Source organism: Penaeus monodon, chromosome 30 (genome assembly GCF_015228065.2).
Source record: "Penaeus monodon isolate SGIC_2016 chromosome 30, NSTDA_Pmon_1, whole genome shotgun sequence".
In the NCBI taxonomy this organism is placed as follows: Eukaryota; Metazoa; Arthropoda; class Malacostraca; order Decapoda; family Penaeidae; genus Penaeus; species Penaeus monodon.
This window is the reverse complement of record NC_051415.1, coordinates 23,718,197-23,718,456: the sequence shown is the minus strand read 5'-3', so window position 1 is coordinate 23,718,456 and position 260 is coordinate 23,718,197. Positions and strand designations below refer to the sequence as shown.

The 260-nt window shown below is 40.0% G+C and overlaps 1 pseudogene; it reads left to right on the top strand.

Annotated features, from left to right (window-relative positions):
• LOC119592654 overlaps positions 1 to 254 on the top strand; it is a 22,140-nt pseudogene extending 21,886 nt beyond the window's left edge.
• Positions 255 to 260: the final 6 nt, after the last annotated feature.

Sequence of the window (260 nt, the reverse complement as noted above, 5' to 3'; positions counted from 1 at the left end):
CATTCGCTTCTTGTTGAAATTTCCTCCCTTCAATACCATTTTTTTCATACGAACCAGTTTTGTGTTTCCTGAGACTGGACGAAGTATAAAACAGTATGTGTCTGATATTGATATGTCTCCCTCCCTCCACAGAGCTACGCACAACCGGCTGTAGATGACTGCGGATGACAAGAGGAACTCGCAAATATGGAAAAAAAGTGACTAAGAGTTTAGCTTCGCTTATGCTTTTGTCAGTTTTCTTCTTACTTAGAATTGAAGTG